General features: G+C 43.0%; 1 protein-coding gene and 1 long non-coding RNA gene across 5 annotated transcripts in view; one reads left to right on the top strand and one right to left on the bottom strand.

Moving 5' to 3' along the window:
* The window catches only part of Nf2 (NF2, moesin-ezrin-radixin like (MERLIN) tumor suppressor), an 88,337-nt gene that overhangs the window by 2,915 nt on the left and 64,330 nt on the right, over positions 1-21,092 (top strand). The gene's annotated exons all lie outside the window — the stretch shown is intronic.
* Positions 4,254-15,849, bottom strand: LOC143267552 (uncharacterized). Its single transcript, XR_013042740.1, has 2 exons — positions 15,757-15,849; positions 4,254-4,454 (listed from the first exon to the last, which is right to left on the bottom strand). It is a non-coding gene; the product is annotated as an uncharacterized LOC143267552 (long non-coding RNA).

The following is a 21,092-nucleotide window of genomic DNA, read 5'->3' as shown; positions in this document are numbered from 1 at the left end:
AGTTTTAGGGAACTTTCCTTAGGGAAGACTAAAGATCAAACATTTACCTCAGCAGCAGTTCCCTCAGAGTAACTCGTAATTCAGTAAGCTAGTTTGTATACAAGTTGTGCCCTAGGGCGTTGTTACAAATATTAGAGAAACAAGCCACAATTAGAGTTTAACAGCTAGATGGTCATGGAAGGAAAGACCAAAGCCATGTCATTCAAGGTTAACTACCCAATCAACATCTCCCTGTGGGGAAATGTCATAGGCCTTCTCACTGTGGGATAAGTAGATTTTGTTAAATCCTCCAACCAGTCACCAAACAAGTAAATGGTAAGTCTTGATGTTGGATTTGATGGTCTGTCTGTACTCTTAGCACTTTCCAGGCTGAGGGAAGGGGATGGAGTGGCCAAGGCCAGCTGGAGTTACATGGCAAACTCTGCCTCAAAAATACAAGGACAGAGAGTGCTGCCCCTCTCTCACAAAATAGAAGCCCTGGATAGGGGGCACCAGTACCCAGAGTCACTAAAATATATTATCTGAAATGTCCAAAACATCAAAAACTATGAGATATGAAGAAAAAAAAAAAACAAAAACAATGGGAAAATATGACCTGTACAAGGAAGGAAGAAGAGGTGGGTATGGGAAAGCTAGCTACAGAAGTCCCTGTGAGTGAACAGGGGGCAGAGTTAAGGAAAAAGGCTGTCGGGAGGTTGTTCAGTCAGTGCACTGCTTGCCATGCAAGTATGAGGGTCTGCACTTTGATCCTGAGCACTGTGTAAAAGCCGTGATGCAGGATGGAGGCAGGAAGGTCTCCGGAGCTCACTGGCCAGCCAGGCTAAGTGAACCATTGAGCTCCAGGGTCAGTGAGAGACCTGGTCATTCAGAGTACGGCAGAGAGTAATAGAGGACACTTAACACTGTCTACTGGCTTCCACATGTCCAACGTGCATCTGTGCACCACACAAGTACACATCCATGCACATGCACAAACTCTTGAATGTGTGTGTGTGTGTGTGTGTGTGCCATTATAAATATATTCCCAGAACTTAAGGGACACACAAAGTAGTAAAGGAAGGCACAAGATACTGCTAAATCAAGTGGAGCTCACGAAAGAGAGGAGTTATAAAAGAGAACCAAATGAAAGCTCTCGAGTTGAAAAGTCTAATAGCTGGAATAAAAGACTCAGTCGAGGAACCCCAGTTACAAATCCGAACTATCAGAAGAAAGAAGGAAGTCCACTAAGAATTAAGGTCTAGTAAAGTTGATTATAGATTAAGGAGTCATTTCAGAGTAGTGAAATGAAGACAACAGATACCAAGAACTGGGAGGATTTATCGCTCAAAGACCTGCCTTACAAAAAACTGTTAAGAGGTCCTTCAGGCTGAAAGCAAGAGACCTCAATGAGAATAGTAAAGGTAATTATGTGATGCTGTAAATGCTTAGTTTTCTCCTTAACTGATTAAAAAATTGTCTAAGTGCTTGTAATTTTGGACATATAATATATATTGTACGTATAACACATTTGGTAACAATAACAGAAGAGACGCGTTGAAACAAAGCCATAATGGGCTAAGGAAATGACTACAGATGGTAAAAGAATAGCTATAACAGTGAGTTACTTTGAGTGTAAATTTGATAGATATATATACTAATACCACAGCAGAACATTGCTGGATCATTTAAAGGAAACTAATATAAACCTGAAGTTGGTTTTGATAAGTCAAGATTATATGGTAAGTTCCAGAGCAGCTACTGTAAAGATCTAAAAATATGAAAACAGGAGTTAGATGGCTTAGTAGTTAAGATCACTTGTTGCTCTTGCAGAGGACACAGGGCTGGTTCCAACACCCACAAGTCAGCTCATAACCATTTGTAACCCCAGTTCCAGGGGATCTGATGGCCCTCTCCATGGGCATTGCGTTCATGTGGCACTCTTTCATGCAGACAGTATACTCATACACAAAAAATGAATCTTTCTTTAAAAAAGAGAAAAAAAGGTTATTAAAATTTTATTTATTTATTTGGTTTGGTTTTTGGTTTTGGTTTTGATTTTTCTTGAGACAAGGTTTCTCTGTGTAGCCCTGGCTGTCCTGGAGCTGCTCTACAGTGGAGCTGGCCTTGAACTCAGAGATCCACCTACGACTCCAGAATGCATGCGACACCATACCTATTTTTAATTTTTTTATTTAATTTTTTTTTAGACAAGATCTCACTATGTAGCCATGTAGACATGACTGGCCTTGGACTTATAGAGATCTGCCTGCCTGTGTCTCCCTAGTACTAGAATTAAAGGCATGTACCACAATACATCTGGCATCATTAAAAAATTAAATGTTTCATTAAAATTTTTTGGTTAAGATAAGATCAACGGGCAGATGAGATGGCTCAGCAGGCTTGGCTGCCAAGCCTGAAAGCCCGAGTTTGATCCTGGAACTCACATAGTGTAAGGAGAGAATGAGTCATACCAAGTTATCCTTTAGCCTCCACACAGATATACACATATGCCAACGTGCATACACACCCAAAAGTAAATGGTAAGAAAATTAAATGGCTGGGGGTTTTTCATGTGGGTGTATATGTGCACCACATGTGAACAGTGCCCTTGGAGGTCAGAAGATGGTAGAGACATGTAGATCTTGGAGCTTTGTGGCCAGCCCATCCGTGAGCTCCAGGTTCAGTGAGAGATTCTGTCTCAAAAAATAAGGTGAAGCCTAATAGAAGAAGACAGTTTGACCTTTGCATGTGCAGGTCAATGCACATACTCCTCCACATTAAAAAGTAAACAATTGAAATTTCAAACTTTGTGCTTCATAGGGCAGAGTTAAATGAAGAGAAAAAGTAACAGATGATGTAGCTGATAAGGGACTTTGTGATGATTCTTCATCAGTGTCAACGATTGGATTTAGAATCCCCATAGAAACATACTTGAAGAGCCTTTAATCCCAGCGGTCACAGAGGCAGATGGCTCTCTGTGAGTTCAAGCCCAGTCTGACCTACAGGACAGCCAGAGTTACATATTGAGACCCTGTCTAACACTCCCTTAGCTCCTCCCTCTGAAATATCTGATATGTCTGAGCATGTTTCTAGAACATTTTAATTAGGAAGGGAAGACACACTGTGAATGTGAGTGGTATCATCCCCTAGGCTAGGTCAGGCTGAATAAAAGCATAAAGTAAGCTGAATATAAGGATTAATCTCTTTGCTTCCTGACTGTGTATATAATGTGAGCAGCTGCCTAATAATGTTCTTGCCACCATGCCTTCCCTGCCATAGTAGACTGTCCTCTCAAACTGTGGGTCAGAATAAACTCCCTGAGGTGCTTTTTATCACAGCAACAAGAAAACTAATTCAGACTTACATCTAAAACATACTTTTTTTTGAGACAGGGTTTCTCTATGTAGCTTTGGAGCCTTTCCTGGAACTCACTTGGTAGCCCAGGCTGGCCTTGAACTCACTGAGATCCACCTGCCTCTGCCTCCCCACTGCTGGGATTAAAGGCGTGCGCTGCTACCTCCACCACCACCACCACCTGGCACATACTTTTTATTTTATTTTATTTTATTTTATTTTATATGCATTGGTGTTTTGCCTGCATAAGTATCTGTGTGAAAGTGTTGGAACTCCTGGAACTAGAGTTACAGACAGTTGTGAGCTGCCATGTGGGTGCTGGGAATTGAATCCCAGTCCTCTGGAAGAACAGGCAGTTCTCTTAACCACTGAGTCACCTCTCTAGCCTCATAAATAATTCTTATAATTCAATAATCAAAAGACAACCTATTTAATAAATGGACATAAGATCTGAATAGATATTTTCTAATGAAGATATATAGCCAATAAACACAAGAAGAGATAGATACCCAGTGTCATTAATCATCAAGAAAGTGTAAATCAAAAGCATAGTGAGGACTTGACTACAAAGAAAGGCAGCCAGTAAGATTCCTGGAATGAAAAAGTTATGTAGTGTCACTGTGAATGTAGAGAAAGCCACTGTGAACAATTATGTGGCAGTTCCTCACTCTAAGCATAGTTTCTATATAACCTATCATTTCTACTCAGAGACACCCATCAGACAGAAATAATGTGTTTACAGAGAACCTCATGCAGCCGAATTATTCACAATATCCAAGAAACGAAAACAGCTCTGCTGTCCACTAACAGATGGCATATGCATTCTGTGGGATATGATTTGGCAATGAAGTAGAATGAAGTATCAATAGATGATTCAACAGACCTTTAAAACAGGAGTCACAGAAGAACATACAATTCCATCCATGGAAAATCCAGAATATGATGTTAACAGAGACAGACTGTAGATTAGTGGTTGCTCAGGGCTCAGAAAGTGAATGGGAGTTTAAGAGTATTTTAGCTTTAGGATCAAAATTTCTTTTTGAAGTGATGAAAATGTTCTTTGAGCTGAAGGTTAAGGTGTGTACTCAGCTTGTGTGAGACGCTGGATTCCATACCCAGTGCTGAAAAACAACAAGATTTCAAAATTACTATGGGTGATGTGTAAGCGTTATAGCTCGTATGGAAAGGTATCCTGGCAGCCGGGAGCCAAGGAATACTACAAAGTCACACCATACAACAAACCTCACACATGAGATTTATTGGGAGGAAAAAACCGAGGAGGGTGGCTGCTGTTGTTGGTTGTTTTTACTCTTTTGGGGGGCCCGCCCCCAACTCCCAAATAAATACACACAGAGGCTTATTCTTTCTTATAAATGCCGGACCTTAGCATGGCTTGTTTTTAGCCTGCTTTTCTTAACTTAAATTAGTCCATCTACCTTTTGCCTCTGGACTTTTATCTTTCTCTATTTCTATATATCTTTTCTTTACTTCTTATTCAATGTCTGGCTGGGTAGCTGGGTGTCTGGCCCCTGTAGTCCTCCTCTCCTTTTTTTGTCCCTTCTTTCTTTTTCTCCTTCTGTTTATTCTCTCTGCCTGACAGGCCTGCCTATGCTTTCTCCTGACTAGCTATTGGCCGTTCAGTTCTTTATTAGACCAATCAGGTGTTTTAGACAGGCACAGTAACACAGCTTCACAGAGTTAAACAAAGGCAACATAAAGGAATGCAACACATCTTTTGCATCTTTAAAACAAATGTTCCACAGCATAAACCAATGTAACACATCTTAAAATAATATTCTACAACAGATTGCCTCTGCTCGGGTGAGAAACAGCAGCAAACTGAACAGGATACCGGGCTTATATAGAGTTTCTTGGGAAGGGGTTGGAACTTTTCAGGGTGGAGCTTTCCAGGTTGGAGATTGGTGGGATTTCATATCCAGAGATGGGTTTTTTTACTCTATAGGTTGGGGGCAGAGTATTCTGTGGGTGGAATCCGATAGACCGCCTCAGGGGAGGGGCCTGGCCACTCGTGTGGCTTGAGGGCCTTACACGATGGCTATACAACTTTATGAATATGCCAAAAAAATTGAACTATACAATTTAGATCGATGGATTCTAAAAGTATGTGAATTACAAAAAAAGGTATAGCCTGGCGGTGGTGGCGCACGCCTTTAATCCCAGCACTCGGGAGGCAGAGCCAGGCGGATCTCTGTGAGTTGGAGGCCAGCTTGGGCTACAGAGTGAGTCCCAGGAGGGGCTCCAAAGCTACACAGAGAAACCCTGTCTCGGGGGTGGGGGAGAAGGTATAAAAGTGTGTGAATTACATTTAAAAAAAAAAAAAAACTTTTATAAAAGCCACCTTATGGGGTTGAGGATCTAGCTCAGTGGTAGAGCGCTTGCCTAGCAAGCGCAAGGCCCTGGGTTCGGTCCTCAGCTCCAGGAAAAAAAAAAGCCACCTTACACCAAATCTAAGCAGTGGCTATTACTGTTGTTATTCATAAAACTTTATGGACACAGAAATTTGAATTTCATGAATAATAAAAATGAAAATATAATTTTTTGGGCTGGAGAGATGGCTCAGCAGTTAAGAACACTTGTTCTTACAGAGGGCCTGGGTTTGATTCCCAGCACCCATGTGGCTTACAACTGCCAATAACTTCAGTTCTAGGAGATTTAATGCCCTCTTCTGACCTCTAAGGGCAATAGGCATGCCCATGGTGTTCAGACATACATGCAGGCAGAATACTCATAAAATATAATAAATCTTTAAAAAAGCTTTATAAAATAAAAAAAAAAACTTAGCTCTACATAGAATAAGGAGAGTTTGATCTGTCCTGTGGACCATAGTTTGATGACCTCTAACAAGTTCTTGCTGAATGTTATGAGAGTCTGATCGACTAGCCAGCAGGGAAAAGAAGTTTGTTTGACATTTATTCAGCTATAATTTTGACAGGAAAAACTTCTTTTTAGGGTGTGTGGTACTTCATGCCTAGCAGGCAAGTGCTATACCACTGAACTGGTCTTTCTTTAAGGGGAGGGAAGCAGGCCAAGGTTTCATATAGCCCAGGTTGGCCTTGAACTTGGATATGTAACTGAATGACCCTGAATTACCGATTTCCTGCCTCTGTTTCTCAAGTGCTTGGATTATAGACATGTGTCTTCATGCCCAGCTGGAGAGATGGCTCAGTGGTTAAGACCATGTACTGGCTGGGCACAGTGGCACACACCTTTAACCCAAGCACTCAGGAAGCAGAGTGCATCTCTGTGAGTTTGAGAAACAGCCTGGTCTACATGGTAAGTTCCAGGACATCCAGAGCTACATATTGAGACCCTGTCTTGAAAGAAAAAGCAAAAACAAAAAATAACAACAACAACAAAAAAAAAAAACAAGCAAAAATAGAGCATATGCTACTGCAACTTGCAGAAGCCCTGAGTTTGGTTTCTAGCATCCATGTTAGGCAGCTCAGGATCATCTGTAACTCCAGCTCCAGAGAGATCTTATACCTCTCGCTTCACTGTGCACTTGGTTCACATACATGCACATACTTATACACAGACTCCTACATATACACGTAATTAAAAATAGTAAAAATAAGCCAGGCGGTGGTGGCACACATCTTTAATCCCAGCACTTGGGAGGCAGAGGCAGGTGGATCTCTGTGAGTTCGAGGCCAGCCTGGTCTACAGAGCGAGATCCAGTACAGGCACCAAAGCTACAGAGAAACCCTGTCTTGAAAAACAAAAAAAACAACAACAAAAATAGTAAAAATAAATCTTTAAAAAATGATTTGTAGATCCAAAAATAATGGATTTTATTATCAACTAGGATGTAGTTTCTCAGCTTTGGTACTGCTGATGTTTGAGCTGGGTAATTTTTTTGTGTAGGTAGTAGTCTTGTGCATGGTAGGATTTTTTGTTGTTTTGTTTTTTGAAAGAGTTTTCTACGTAGGTCTGGCTACCCTGGAACTTACTATGTAGTCTAGACTACAAACTTGTAGCCTCAAACTTGTAATGATCTTACTCCATGCATAGATTATAGGCTTGGGCTACCAGGCTTAGAGGCATTATAGGGAGTTTATCAAGTTGTCCAGTCTCTGATTTTTTTTTTTTTTTTTTAAATGTATAATGTTCTGTTTGCATGTGTCCCTGCAGGCCAGAAGAGGGAGCCAGATCTCATTACAGATGGTTGTGAGCCACCACATGGGTACTGGGAATTGAACTCAGGACCTTTGGAAGAACAGCCAGTGTTCTTAACCTCTGAGCCATCTCTCCAGCCCCAGTCTCTGGTCTTAGCAGTATTCATCTATCTGTCTCCAGTTGTGACATTGAGAACCCAGTGCAAATCCGTAGAAAGGGATAGTAGTAGTGGCAGTCAGAGAGGCACAGTGGTATAGGACAGTTTCTAAACTTGACTGAGCACACAATGGCGTGGAGATCTTAGTAAAGCCTGGGTGGATTCTGATCTAGGAGTTCAGTGGAACTGAGAAATCTGTTTCTAATTAGCTGTCAGGTGATGCCAATGCTGCTGGCCCAGTGACCACAGTTTGAGTAGCAGAGCAGAGGGGAAAGCACATGGACTGTGAAATAGGCAGACTGAGGCTTAAAGCTCTGCTCTTTCCTGTCCACTTCTGCTTGGGATGTGATACTTACGGGCTGTGGACCTCAGTTTCCACACCAGGAAAGTGGGATCAATAGTGCTGGCCCTGCACACTTGTTATAAGGCTGAGTGATGCTGAGTGCCTCAGAAAGAAGAGCAGAAAGGGCTATCACTGGCCTAAATAGGAGTCTTGCATCACCTTGGGTACCGTCCTCTTGTGGTTTTTGTTAAGTCATTGCATCTCCCTAGACTCCAAATTATAATGGAAACACTGTCTATAAATGATGATTGAATATTCATTGAAGGTAATAATAGTTTGTTTTATGGTGGTAGAGAGAGCTTGGAGAAGCAAATAGTCTCACTCTCTGCCATGTTTTTGAGCCAGGCTTATGCAAGGAAATGGCAGATGCCTTCAGTGAGAAATGAAAGCCAGTACTTGTGGAACTCTTGGCTTTAAGGTCAGATGGTAGTGGCCTTCCAAGAAGGACTCGATTTCAGAGCCAGTGGGAGCTGGCGTGAGTCAGTTGCCTTACGGCAGCAGTACGTTCAGGTTTGGCTGCAGAGGTGGGGGGGGAACCTCTCCCTCTTGCCCTGTTTGCTGCATTGCACAATTGGCTTGATGCGCTAGAAGATTTTTCCACTTGAGAGATTTGATACTTGTCATCTTGAGAAAGTGGGTGCTGAATAGAATTTGCCAGGAGGCTAAACGGTTATATCATTTCTTATCTAGGCTGGAATTTTGCTCTGATAATTCAATCTATCAGTAAAATAGCCAAATATGAAAAATTTCTCAAGATTGAGTTTGGAAGATTCTAATACTGTATTACACAGAGAACAAAGCCTTCTCATGTTAGTTGGCATTTTAAATGTTTTCACCACAACCAAATGGGGTTATGATCAATTGAATGGCAACATTACAGGTCATTACACCGTATAGCTAGTAGATGTAGTTTTTCCATAACAGAACCTTCCAGGGGAGGGCAGAAGGAATAATTCTGGTATTTAGGATCTTTATTCCTATACTTCCCACAGTGTAGGCAAACAACACCTGGAAATTACGGTTGTGACTATTTTATAGGCTGTATAGGATGTTAGGACTGTATGTGTGTGTGTGTTACAGAAGAAAGGCTGTCATCCTCTTTACCTCCTGTGTTCTATGGATGTAGGCAGTGACTTGGAATGCTCTGTGGTCTGTGATGTGGACAGGCCAGGGTGAAGGATGAGCTGGTGGAGAGGCAGGGAGCTGCTGGGTAGTGCTGTTGTTCCGGACCCCATGCTTGCTCTTTGTGGGATGAAGGGCACGGGATAGCTGTGACTGTGTCGTGTGCTGTGTCAGTGCTAAATGCAGGGCTCCAGGCGGTACAGCAGGGCTTCCTGGACTGGTGCAGGAGATGCTGAGTTCCCACATGCATGAGGCACCTGGTGTCACCAGATAGTGACAGGAGTGTTGCTTCCTTTGTTTCCAGGGGGAAAGGGATTCAACAGAGTAAATAGCTTGGTTGTCCTCACTTTGTAGCCCAGGCCGGCCTCGAACTCAGAGATCCACTTGCCTCTGCTCCCAAGTGCTGGGATTAAAGGTGTGCACCACCACTGCTTGGATAGTTTTTTATTTTAATTAAACTTTAAAAAAAAAAAAAACCCCAAATGTTGCTAGAGTTTTCCACCTTGCCCACAGTCAGGACAAATCTTTGTCACCCGCCAGTCCCACAGCCGCTCAGACCCAACCAAGTAAACACAGAGACTTATATTGCTTACAAACTGTATGGCCGTGGCAGGCTTCTTGCTAACTGTGCTTATAGCTTAAATTAGTCCATTTCCATAAATCTATACCTTGCCACGTGGCTGGTGGCCCACCGGCATCTTCACATGCTGCTGGTCATGGCGGCATCTGGCAGTCAGTCCTTCTGCCTTCCTGTCCTTTTATTTCTCCTCTCTGTTAGTCCCGCCTATCCTTCCTGCCTAGCCACAGCCGATCAGGTTTTATTTATTGATCAATCAGAACAACTTGACATACAGACCATCCCCCAGCACAGCCAAGTGCAGACCATCTCAGACACCTGCACTCAGGCCCATGGTCCTAATCATCCTCTATGCGGACCTGCTGGGTAACGCCACAAAGAACCCAAGAAGGGCTCCCACAGGACATACAGAACATCCCACAGCACCCAAAAAACAACAACAAAAAACATTACAGGGGTGAAAGGGCATGCGCATGCCACAGCTCACGTGTGGAGGCCAGAGGACTACTTTTGTGGACTCAGCTCTTTCCTTCCACCTTTATATGGGTCCTGGGGATGGAACTCAGATGTCCTAAGCTAGCCTTGAACTTGCTATGTAGCAGAGGAGGACCTTGAGTCATGACTTAGGGGGCTTGGTCCCTAGTGCTGCCTCTGAGGAACTGACCCACCTGGCCCAGAGTAAGACTGTATCAGGGCTTTTGCATAAATGGAAGTGTGTCCTGAGCCCTTACCATTGCCCCGTTCCTTTAGCTTCTCCAGGTTTGTCACACACTCTTGGCTTGAGCTGATTGTCCCATTTACTTCCCCAGCTTCTGGTCACAGAGCCTGTGTGTAGGCCAACCCAGTGCCTGGAATGCCTCCCTCACTTGTTGCCTGGCACAGAGATATTACCAATTCTAAAACTAATTCTAAATATTATTAACTTAGATGCTGTCCAAGCTTGCTTTTTGTGCTGGGTGTCATACTGCTGCTAAAAGGTGAGCCTGGGATTTAGTCTTCCAGGCCAGCCCTCTCTCCACTGGGTATGATACTCAGTAGGAATCTCCACACAGAAAGAAGGAAATTTTGACACTCCCCCACCCCCTGAGAGGTTAAATATTTGGTAAATAGGAAAAAGTGGAAATAAACTTTCTTTTTTTGTTGTTTTGTTTGTTTGTTTTTCAAGACAAGATTTCTTTGAGTAGCCCTGCTAGCCGTCCTGGAACGCTGTAGACCAGGCTGGCCTCAAACTCAGAGATCCCCTCCCTCTGCCTGGGATTAAAGGCGTGTGCCACCACCCAACTAAAGAACTTTCTACTGTGACAACTTATTTGTCTTTTTCATTGTTTTGTTTATTGCACTTGGTGTAAGATTCTATCTCAACCCTTTTGTGAACTTGCCGGTGGGTGTAGATTTTGCTGGGTGATGACATGACTAACAGTCCCTGCTGTACTTCCTTGATGTTCAGTTTGCTGGGTGATGACAGGACTAACAGTCCCTGCTGTACTTCCTTGATGTTCAGTTTGCTGGGTGATGACAGGACTAACAGTCCCTGCTGTCCTTCCTTGATGTTCAGTTTGTCCTTTGGACCCTGGACAGGTTTATAAGGGCATCTTTTTCAGCTGCCCATGGTCAGCTTGGAATTCAAGCTTTTGGCCTAAAGTAAAGCTTATTTCACAAGAGTTAAGTATTTTCTAGTTGCATGTTTCACATTCCTTAGGGTCCGAGTGGATCTTCCTCTGTATTCATCTGCGTCCTTCCAAGACATACATTTGGTGTGCCCACAAAGATATCAGCTGGTTACCTTGTTTCTTTTTCTCTGTGTGCTTGGAGCATGCCAGACAAGCTCCCTCAAGGAGCTAACCCCCAGCTTTGTTTTCATTTTCCTTAACTTTTTAGAAGTTCACCTCTTCCTTCCCTCCAAGTGTCTCTATGGCTCAGTTTTAGAGGAGGCCAAATTAAGATCATCAGAGTACAGTTTCTGTACAGTAAGAGGAAAGGGACTACAGGCATTTTGTAAATGCATGGCTCTTTTTTGAGTTTCAAAGTAACTCCTATGGGGGGGGGTGTAGGAGTGCGGGATGGGGGGAACCAAGGAAAGGTACTAACTTTCCAAAGTGTTCATGTTCTAGTTGGAGGTGCAAAACATATATGAAAAGATATTGTAAAAAATGGATGTATATGTATCACGCGCACACACACACATGTATGTATATATATACACACACACCTCAAACATTTGAGCTTGGAATCCTGTTGAAACTGGGAGAGAAGCCATGCACTGTGGCACGTGTGCCTGTAGTCTCAGATACTTAGGGGGCTGAGGTGGGAGAGTTACTTGAGCCCAAGAGTTTAGGACCATCCTGAGCAACATAATGAGATTTTGTCCCTTAAAAAAACAAAACAAAACAACAACAACCAAAATGCCACCACCAACAAAAAACCAAGCAAAGCCGGGCGGCGGCGGCGGCGGCGGCGGCGGCGGCGGCGGTGGCGGCGGCGCAGCACACCTTTGATCCCAGCAATTAGGAGGCAGAGGCAGGTGGATCCCTGTGAGTTTGAGGCCAGCCTGGTCTACAGAGCTAATTCTAGGACAGCCAAGGCTACACAAAGAAACCCTGGCTCGGAAACAAAACAAAACAAAACCAAAGCCAAACTTTCTTAGAAACATGTATAGCAGAGGGTGCTGGGAGAAAACTGGGCAGATGTAAGGGCCTAGTGAATGTAAGAACAAGGGTCTTCCTACCAGATTGAACAGTTCCCAAGGTTAAGGGTGAGTACCAAGGCCTGCTGAGTGGGAGAGAGTTCACTGGGCAGGCTTGGCTAGAGCTGGGCTCTGGTCTACACACCTTCTCTGTATGTGGTTCCCTGCCACTTGTATACAATCACTGAGCCCAAGCTGGCCTCTGAACATCTGGTTTCTAGGCTGAGCTCTTTGGGGCATGTTAAACACCTTTCCCTAGTTGTTCATTTGTACAATGAAGGGAAGAAGTCACATTTCACGGTCTTCAGCTTCAAGCATCTGCCTTAGGAGACCGATTCCCACCTTCCATTTTTGTGAGACAGGGCCTCAATGTATAGTCTCAGCCGGCTTCTTTCTGGATCCTTCTACCTCAGACTCTTTTCTGTGTGCTGGAATTACAGACATACAATCACCCTCCCCAGCTTTTGTCTTGGTTTTGATGACTTCCCCAGTGATTTGTGCTAGTCTGAGAACATTTTTGGCACTTTCTTAGTTTTAATTTGAGAATTTAAAGCATTTGAGACTTAGAAAACCCGGAACTGCATTTTCTCAGAGCTACTGAAAGCTCTAGCTAGCTGGTGACAAGGCTTCACTGGTTTGTTACAAAACGATACATTCTACCCTGTGTGTGCTTTGGCTAATTTAGAGTCTAAATCTGTTTTCATTGTGTTGGAGATGGAATCTATGGCCATAGGCAAGCCCTCGTTCACTGGGGGACATCTCCAGGTCTTAAAGCGGCCTGTTCACGGGCACCACTAGGTGGCGACAGAGCACAGTATTTTCTAAGTCACTGGGCTTTTTTCCTCTTTGGCTCTTTAACTCCCTTTCCCATTTTTCTCCTTTGCCAAATTTGGGCTTAGATTTGGGAAATTCACAGAAAGTCTTTGTTCATTTTGTTGCTTATGGTTGTCTGGTTTCAGTAGTTTGTTCGTTTGACTTTCAGATAAAACTGAATCTAGAGTAATTGCAGAACTTACCTGGACTGATCTATGGTTTTAAATTCCTCAGCAGTGCCTTTATCTACTCTCTTACTCTTGTTGATTCTCAGATTAAGTCAGTCTCATAAATATGCTTTTTTTTTTAAAGATTTATTTATTTATTATGTATACAGTGTTCTGTCTGCGTGCCAGATCTCATTATAGATGGTTGTGAGCCACCATGTGGTTGCTGGGAATTGAACTCAGGACCTCTGGAAGAACAGCCAGTGCTCTTAACCGCTGAACCATCTCTCCAGCCCCATAAATATGTTTTTTAAAAAGTCTTCAGACCTCAGTAGTTCTTATCCATCCACAGAACTTTTTACCAATTCTACCCACTCCTGTAACTTCCTGTTTCTTCAGTGTTGCCAAAGTCAGTGTTAAATCTTAAACAGAGACAGAATGTTTATTTTATCTGTCTGTCTGTCTATCTATCTATCTATCTATCTATCTATCTATCTATCTATCTATCTATCTACTTTTTGAGACAGGGTTTCTCTGTGTAGTTTTGGTGCCTGTCCTGGATCTCGCTCTGTAGATCCACCTGGCTCTGCCTCCCGAGTGCTGGGATCAAAGGTGTGAGTCACCACTGCCTGGCAGAATGTTTACATTTTCTGGGTGCTGCATGAACTGGTTTACAATACAGGAGTTTTCTGAGGAGGGAATGCTGGGATTGGACCCATGCCTACCTAGCTTGTGCTTTACTACTGAGCTTGTCCCCAGGACCACTGAGGTTGGTTTGTTTAGGCACTAGAGATTGAGCCCAGGACCTTGGGTGTGCTAGGTAAGTGCTCTACCACTGAGCTATATCTCTAGTCCATTATTTATTTATTTTACTTTTTATTGGGAGACAAAGGTGTCAATAGGTTGTCCAAGATAGCCTTAAACTTATAATCTTCCTGCCTCAGACTCCCAGAATATATGGAATCGTAAGCCTGTGTTACTAGGTCTGGTTTAGGAGCTTTAAAAAAAATATCCAAGACATAAATAATCATTTAAATAATATTCTGCCATGGGTTGTATTTGATAATCTGCTGCTAGTTTTGCCTAATGTTGAGGCTTGAAATTTAGTGTTCTTGGATCTGGAGAGATGTTTCTGTGGTTAGGAGTGCTGGCTACCCTTCCAGAGGACTCTGATTTAATTCCCAGCAGCCACATGGCGGTTTTCAACCATCTGTAACTCCAGTTCCCAGGGATCTGATGCACCAGGATTACATGTAGGCAAAACGTCTTTTCTCCCCCTTCCTCCCCCTCAGACAAAGTTTCTCTGTATAACAGCTCTGTCTATCCTGGAACTTGATTTGTAGACCAGGCCAGCTTCAAACTCACAGAGATCCGCCTGACTTGCCTCCCCAGTGCTGGGATTAAAGGCGTGCACCACCACTGCCTGTCTTTTCTTTTTTCATCTTCAGGGGAGAGCTTGAACAATACACATAATTTTTGTTTTGCTTTTATTTTGTTTTTTCGAGACAGGGTTTCTGTGTGTAACAGTTCTAGCTGTCTTGGAACTCTCTCTGTAGACCAGGCTGGCCTCAAACTCAGAAATCTGCCTGCCCCTGCCTTCCAAATTTTTTTTAATTAAATTTTTTAAAATTTAAACTTTTTAAAAATTAAATTTAATGTAAAAAAATTCAGCTTTGTTACCTTTTTTCTGTTTATTTTTTGAGACAATCTCTGAATAGCTCAGGCTGGCTTCAAATTCAGCTATCCTCTTACCTCAGGCTCCTGAGTACTGGGGTAAAGGCATTAGCCACCACTTCTGATTTAGCCTCATGTCTTATCCCTACCAAACAATCCTTACTATTCTTTCGGAGAATTGTTATTTTTGGTATGTCAAGTATTGTAATCATTGCTAATTGCATATTCTCCACAGCATGCTATTTGCTAAAATCTTACTTTTCAGCAATATTTATAATTACCATTTTTTTTTTTTGCATTAGAGAGTTCATAATACATCTATGCAATCAATTTTTTTCTTTTAAGAACATGTCTCATGTATCCCAGGCTGGCCTTGATCTCATAATGTAGCAAGGTTGGCTTGAACTCTTGATCCGATTGTCTGTACTTCCCAAGTGCTGGAATTACAGGTGTACAACACTATTCTGGCTACATCGTCCACTTATGATTGTGAGGTATAAGGACCGTACTAGCAGAACCCAGAATAAGGGAAAACATTGTGCAAAGTACACATAAATAAAGGATTAAGTATTAGTTATATTCCTAGAAATGATTTTAAGATAACAGAATGGGTTGTTAAAGGATGGACAGAAAATTGCTACAGCAATGAAAAAAGTACTGTATGATTTATACAAACCAACTCAAGCTCATGGACTCCGAGGGTGACCATTGATGACTGCAGAAGAGCCCCGAGGAGGTTAAGTGACTTACCCAACACAGCAGGTTGAGGTGCTTATGGCTCTTTGACAGAGCTGTGATTGCTCTCATGTTGTGAGCTAAATTCCGCAGATAGCTAGGTCTTCTTGGCTTTTGGAGGACAGACTCTATCTTGCTTTTCTAATACTGTAATTGTTTCTTTTTTGCTTTGTCATCTATCAGCTGACTTTGAAAACAAGTACATCCTCTTTGCTCTAGCACAAATCTGGAGGTTACACAGGACATGGGGGAAATAAGGATGAAAACACTGGGGCTTGCCTGACCTGTGGTTCTCTGAAGTCTCAGGCTTGTTCCTGGTGCTTGAAGGAGGGTCTGCAACATTGATCTCTTCTCTGGATTCACTGTTGGTCCCATAGTCACTCTCCACTTCAGTAGGGAAGATGCCAGAAGCTGCAATCATCGGGATGTTTGCTCTCTAAAAAACAGCAGCTTATTTTGCTTTGAAAGGCTCAACCAGAGTTTGAAACCTCCATTTGGTGGCTTCCCAAAGTGCTGGGATTTCTTTCTTCCTAGTGTCTTTTGTTCTGTGGAAAATTTTCTTCTTTGGTTCTTTGAGGTTTAGATTTCTTTGCCAAGATATTTTTAGAATCAGTATGTGTCACCAAAGGGGGAAATATGTATCTTAAGGCCTAGTTATGCAATTAGAATTTTAATAAGGAGTGTCATAAATTCTTGCTTCATTGCAATCATTACTTAGGAGTGTTCTACTCAGAAGCCTCGTCTAGTTATCATCATCATTATCATCAGCATCCCCAGCCAACCACAAGCACTTAGTGGAGTGGCCACAGATTGTGCAGCACTTGCCTGTATTCCGAGAGACTTTGTGTGTGTGTGTGTGTGTGTGTGTGTGTGTGTGTGTGTGTCCGTGTCCCCTTAGCATCAAGGAATGGTGATCTGTAGCATTGGAGAAAAGACAGGAATCTTGGGGAAGATAAACTCAGTTTTCCATGGACGTGAAGTACATACTGATTCTTGCATGATATTGGGTGAATAGTGAGGCGCTAAAGGAATAGTTCTTAGAAAGGTCTAGAAGCACGTACCTCTGCTGAGTGTGTAGGCTGAGTTGTAATAAGGTCGGGTAATTGGTTGAAGGAGAGAAGAAGCAATTGGTGGAAAGCCTTAAAACTAATAATTTATATAGATTGGGCACAATAACAGAGATGATTGGAGGACTGGCAGGGGAAAATTAATTGCTGTAGTTGATTATGGCAGAAACTGACAGGCAGGAGATTGGAGGATTTTTTAAATTATTTTTTTTCTGCAAAGAAGAAGCTTCCGTTTGTGATGAGATGAATAGAATTTTCTGCTACGTTCTTGTTTCTATTTGGAGAATCCCTTTTCCCTATGCTGAGCTATGCTGAGCAGTAATGCCCACATGCAAGGAAGGGGTGTATCCCTTAATTGCAAGACCAAAAGGCTGGCTGATTTTGCAGTTTAAGTTCAAGAGATAGAAAAGCCTGCTTTGCTGGTATAGTCTTACTCCTTGCTTTTTAAATTTTCTTTGATTAGTCAGATTTTAATGGAGTTCATTATTCACTTACTCCACAGCAAAGTTATATATATAAATGTTTAGGAGCAGGTTGCTGGAGATTGAATATACTAGGGAAATGTTATGCCACTGAGTTGCATTCCCAGCCCCTAATAACTCTTTCCATTGTGTTTTTTGTTTGTTTTGGCATTTGATTTTTTGAGATGGTAGTTTTGGCCAACCTATAACCTGCTATGTAGAACAAATAGGCTTTGAACTTTTGGTAATCTTCCTGCCTCTACCTCACAAGAATTACAGGGAAATATTTGATCTCTCTCTCCCCGCCCACCCACCCCCTGTGAGTGAGTGAGTGAGTGAGTGAGTGAGTGAGTAAGTGAGTGTGTGTTCTGAGACCAGGCTGGCCTCAAGCTCACAAAGATCTGCCTGGCTTTCTGCCTCCATATACTGAGATTAAAGTTGTGTGCAAACATGCCTGTCAATATCTCCTTTTTCAAGACATGTCAATAAATAAAAGTTGTATTTAGGTTTGAATCTTTTATACAAATATCTTAAATTCACAAGTCTTCTGTAAATTTGTTCTCATAGACCAGCTATGACTACAAATATCAGTTGTGGATAAACGTTGAGCAGGGAAATCTCAGTCATCTTGAATTTTTGAATAATAGTACTCATGGGGCACAGGCTCTGAGCCAGGGAAGCACAGTCCTTCTGTCCCTCTGTCTGCAAGGAATCTGACCTCTCTATAGTTTTGATGGCAGATGCCGGAGCAGCTTGTGAGGTAATTAGAAGGCTCTGAGAAGCAAAGGGGTTCTCTGGTTCTCCTTCTCTTCCTTTTTGGAATCAACAGTCAACCACCACTACTGGGGAGCCGCTGGTTGAGGGCCTACCTCCATCTCTGAGAGAAGCCTCTGTCTTGGCTCTTTTCAGTAGTGAGTTGTGTGTAAAGCCGAAGTTTTTCTGTGGGCTCTACTTCTTAGGCATTTTACATCTAGCATCAGAGTTGGGCTTATTTTCCTCAAGAGAGTGAACCTTGTCTTGCTGTGGCTTTTCCCCAGCCTGTAGCCAGTTTCCTCTCACCCGGCAATGTCCTGTCAGCATGTACAAGGAGTTTGATTGTGAGAGGCTGCATGGTGCTGCCAAAAAATGTATTGTGAAGACGGCAAAGTCAAAAACAGCTGGCATTGTCAGGACTTCATGTAACCCTGGCCAACTGGTAAGATGGTTGTCCAAGCTAATAGACTCCAGTCAACCCCACAGGTTATTGGTGGCATTTGCTTCCTATAACAAAGTGCTGCATTCTAGCTGTTCCTGCGGTGGAGGGTAAGTGTTCAGTGCTATTTACTTAAAACATTCTAAAGTTGATAAATGACAAGTACTTCACTCTTGGTAAAGCTTGTAAATCTAGCCGCTATAAAAAAATAACAAGCTGACAGCACTTAGTCCTGTTTATAAAGTTCATACGCATCTGTCTTTGATACAGGCACAATATAGATCCATGACATCACACTGCAGCCTGTTAAAGTAACAGGAAAGCAAGCACAGCCACAGAACCGAGCAGCTTCCAGAGGTCTGCCCTCCAGCCCCTTCTCGGCCTGAAGGGCACTTGGAGGACAGGGGGCCTGCAGAGGGATGCTTCCACCTAATGGAGGCTGGATTCCCACTCCTCCATACCTTTCTTCTTTCTGCAAACTACCCTCTTCCCTTCTGCAAAATGAACACCTGCCTCTTAGCTTCTCTCCTCTTCTCCAAGCTAAGACCAGGGAAGAGGACTGCAGAAGGAAGTAGAACAGTTGAATACTTCGGCCAGATGGAAAGAGATGGGTTTAAATGCTCACTTCATCAAAAACAGAGACTGTTCTATTTTTGACAAATTGTTCAGAAAAGACTATAAACCTAACCAGAAAAAGCCTACAGATACCATGTACTGCACAGTTGTCTCCTTGACTTGACTCGGGGCAGTGAGGGATGAGGAATGGACAGGCTCTAAAGAAACAACCAACATACATAGAAAAGCTGCAGTTGGATGGGCTGTGTGTGCTCTGATGGAGCTGCACTAAGTGCAGCAAACTCTGCATGTTTACTGTGTACAGCACAGGGTTGCTGACTACCTTTGGGAGGAGGTGCCTGGAGACAAGAAGTCTCAGGCTGTCAGTATCCAGGAGGAAACTGCAGTTGCTAGGCTTGCACATGCTGGTCAATCATTTGTAAGCACTGCCTGTGGACTAGATGAAGGCTTTGCAATTCTAAGCCTCACCACAGTGGGAAGACTTTGCTAAACTCCAGTGGGTCTGAGGCATTGGTTCTCGACATGGGCATGGACATGTCAACAATATATACTCTCTCAGGACTTCAGCCGCTATTTACATATTCACTCAATTCAGGCTTCCTTGGCTCCCCACATACAGGGCTAGCCAGATGATTCAGTGGGTAGAGGTGCTTGATAACCTGAATTTTTTTTAAAGATTTATTAATTTTTATTGTGTGTGTATGCATGTTTTGCTTGCATGTGTTGTATATGCACTGAATGTGTGTATGGTGTCCACAGAGCCAGAAAAGGGTGTCAGGATCTCTTGGACTTGGAGCTAAGGACAGTTGCGAACTGACATGTGGTTGCTGATAACAGAACCTATATGCTCTGCGAAAGCAGCAAGTCCCCTGATGACCTGAATTTGATCTGCAGGGTCCACAAGGTAGAGGAGAAAACCAACTCCCTCATTTGTGTGTGCGCACACCCCGCCCCCTCCCCACCAATAAATGTAATTTTAAAGATTATTTTAAAGGTCTGTAGGGCCATCTTGTGCCATCAAGATGATTTGGCAGTTGCCACCAAGCGTGATGACTTCAATTCAAAAGCTCTGTGACTCACTCACAGAGAAAGTTATTTCTCTCACTAGAAGGAGAGAAATAACTTTCACAAATTGTCCTCTGACCACATGCATTCACACACACATATACTCAAACAAAAATGTTAAAGGTGTATCATAGTGTAAATGTAGGTCTGAAACCTAAGTGTCAGAAACACTTTTTTTCCTTAGGCAAGATCTTGCTCCACAGTTCAGGCTAGCTCAGAATTTGTGTCCATCCTTCAAAGTGCCTCAGTTAGAGGCTTGTGCCATTAAGGCCTGGCTAGGAACGTTTTAATAGGGAAAATAAACAGACCCATCCCATTCATTCTGGCTTCTGTTCCTACAGATACTATTGTAGGGTGCATCTCTGCTTTGATCCAGTGCCCTGACACAGCCTGATCTCAGACCGATTGTGCAGAATGAGAATTGTCACATGTACCAGGCCAAAGCTACATATTCAGTCCTGCATTGAACATTCAGTACTGCAGATTGAAAATCATGCTGTTTGTCAGATCCTAGAAAAGTGCAGAGAACATTCCTTACTTCGCAACAGCTTGGACCCAAGTGCAGACATGCTGTTCCTTCAGGCTGGCATGACCTTCCTTTTGTCAGCCTTCTCCCCACAAGACCCAGCTCAGCCAGTGTCTCCTCAGTGTAGCGCCCTTCACTAAAGTCAGGAGAACAACAGCCTGTTCCGTTAGCAACTTAGCGGTTTGTTTTTCCTTATCCATTTACCTGTCTTCCCTGTCAGACATGCACAGGGGCCACGTGTTGTCCCGAATTCATCATTTATCTCCTGCGCTGAGCACAAAGACGAGGACATAGTGGGTGCTCAATAAATGTGTGTCAAATGAGTGATAGGATGGTTAGCTCGATGAGAATTGATGGTGCCCTTTCCCATCTGTCATCCATCATCGCGGTACGAAGTGGGGCTGGGAGGGTTTAAGCAGCACCACTTGAGAACCAAGGCAGGGAGGCAGAGTGGGAATTAACAA

The sequence above is a fragment of the Peromyscus maniculatus genome, chromosome 10, assembly GCF_049852395.1.
Source record: "Peromyscus maniculatus bairdii isolate BWxNUB_F1_BW_parent chromosome 10, HU_Pman_BW_mat_3.1, whole genome shotgun sequence".
NCBI lineage: Eukaryota > Metazoa > Chordata > Mammalia > Rodentia > Cricetidae > Peromyscus > Peromyscus maniculatus.
Note: the sequence above shows the minus strand (reverse complement) of the source record. Positions and strands in the feature narration are given on the sequence as shown.